Source organism: Oncorhynchus gorbuscha, linkage group LG16, assembly GCF_021184085.1.
Source record: "Oncorhynchus gorbuscha isolate QuinsamMale2020 ecotype Even-year linkage group LG16, OgorEven_v1.0, whole genome shotgun sequence".
NCBI classification, from domain to species: Eukaryota; Metazoa; Chordata; class Actinopteri; order Salmoniformes; family Salmonidae; genus Oncorhynchus; species Oncorhynchus gorbuscha.
In genome coordinates this window covers 822,083-824,582 of record NC_060188.1, presented here as the reverse complement: position 1 = coordinate 824,582, position 2,500 = coordinate 822,083, and the positions used below count along the sequence as shown (strand labels likewise).

General features: G+C 38.1%; 1 protein-coding gene across 1 annotated transcript in view; it reads left to right on the top strand.

Annotated features, from left to right (window-relative positions):
- Positions 1 to 2,500, top strand: part of LOC123998878 (serine/threonine-protein kinase LMTK1-like) — a 42,589-nt gene that overhangs the window by 6,824 nt on the left and 33,265 nt on the right.

Genomic DNA, 2,500 nt, shown 5'->3' with positions numbered 1-2,500 from the left:
TGAACTACAGGTTATTACATCATCTGGTTTCTGTCATGATGTCAGGTTAACTCCATGGGATCTTTATTGAACTATAGGTTATTACATCATCTGGTTTCTGTCATGATGTCAGGTTACCTCCATGGGATCTTTATTGAACTATAGGTTATTACATCATCTGGTTTCTGTCATGATGTCGGGTTAACTCCATGGGATCTTTATTGAACTATAGGTTATTACATCATCTGGTTTCTGTCATGATGTCAGGTTAACTCCATGGGATCTTTATTGAACTATAGGTTATTACATCATCTGGTTTCTGTCATGATGTCAGGTTAACTCCATGGGATCTTTATTGAACTATAGCTTATTACATCATCTGGTTTCTGTCATGATGTCAGGTTAACTCCATGGGATCTTTATTGAACTATAGGTTATTACATCATCTGGTTTCTGTCATGATGTCAGGTTAACTCCATGGGATCTTTATTGAACTATAAGTTATTACATCATCTGGTTTCTGTCATGATGTCAGGTTAACTCCATGGGATCTTTATTGAACTATAGGTTATTACATCATCTGGTTTCTGTCATGATGTCAGGTTAACTCCATGGGATCTTTATTGAACTATAGGTTATTACATCATCTGGTTTCTGTCATGATGTCAGGTTAACTCCATGGGATCTTTATTGAACTATAGGTTATTACATCATCTGGTTTCTGTCATGATGTCAGGTTAACTCCATGGGATCTTTATTGAACTATAGGTTATTACATCATCTGGTTTCTGTCATGATGTCAGGTTAACTCCATGGGATCTTTATTGAACTATAGGTTATTACATCATCTGGTTTCTGTCATGATGTCAGGTTAACTCCATGGGATCTTTATTGAACTATAGGTTATTACATCATCTGGTTTCTGTCATGATGCTAGGTTAACTCCATGGGATCTTTATTGAACTATAAGTTATTACATCATCTGGTTTCTGTCATGATGTCAGGTTAACTCCATGGGATCTTTATTGAACTATAGGTTATTACATCATCTGGTTTCTGTCATGATGTCAGGTTACCTCCATGGGATCTTTATTGAACTATAGGTTATTACATCATCTGGTTTCTGTCATGATGCTAGGTTAACTCCATGGGATCTTTATTGAACTATAAGTTATTACATCATCTGGTTTCTGTCATGATGTCAGGTTAACTCCATGGGATCTTTATTGAACTATAGGTTATTACATCATCTGGTTTCTGTCATGATGTCAGGTTAACTCCATGGGATCTTTATTGAACTATAGGTTATTACATCATCTGGTTTCTGTCATGATGTCAGGTTAACTCCATGGGATCTTTATTGAACTATAGGTTATTACATCATCTGGTTTCTGTCATGATGTCAGGTTAACTCCATGGGATCTTTATTGAACTATAGGTTATTACATCATCTGGTTTCTGTCATGATGTCAGGTTAACTCCATGGGATCTTTATTGAACTATAGGTTATTACATCATCTGGTTTCTGTCATGATGTCAGGTTAACTCCATGGGATCTTTATTGAACTATAGGTTATTACATCATCTGGTTTCTGTCATGATGTCAGGTTAACTCCATGGGATCTTTATTGAACTATAGGTTATTACATCATCTGGTTTCTGTCATGATGTCAGGTTAACTCCATGGGATCTTTATTGAACTATAGGTTATTACATCATCTGGTTTCTGTCATGATGTCAGGTTAACTCCATGGGATCTTTATTGAACTATAGGTTATTACATCATCTGGTTTCTGTCATGATGTCAGGTTAACTCCATGGGATCTTTATTGAACTATAGGTTATTACATCATCTGGTTTCTGTCATGATGTCAGGTTAACTCCATGGGATCTTTATTGAACTATAGGTTATTACATCATCTGGAATATGAGGCAACACTGTGTATAACCATGGAAACTGCAACAACATGACAGAAACAAAGTGTATTCTTTTCTGTGAACATGAACGGTTTACACGTGTCGTGTTTTCATTAAATTGTTACGTGTTTCGTTGCTCCATCACATGGTTCAGACTCTCGGCCCAAACCATGATGTAACGTGTTTCATTGCTCCATCACATGGTTCAGACTCTCGGCCCAAACCATGATGTAACTTATTATTCTCCTAAATTTACCGGCTGAATAATGTTTTGATTATAACTTTATGAGCTGTCCGTGTGTGGATGTGATTCCCTGGTTGTAAGACTGGGTTAATCTCTCAGCTTGTCTCGGCTTGGTTTGGCTCAGTTCAGTTCAGTTCAGTTCAGTTCAGTTCAGTTCAGTAGTGTGAAAAGTGTATTAGAGAAGGGTTGGAGCTGGTCGGGCTGCAGGCAGAGCCCAGATGTTCCACAGATGATTACTGTAGACTTCAGGAATGTAGTACTGGAGGAAGAGGAGGAGGAGGAGGAAGGAGGAGGGGGAAGCAGGAGGAGGGAGGAGGAGGGATGCTGCTTCCACATCAAATACCTCCACTGTATCTGGGG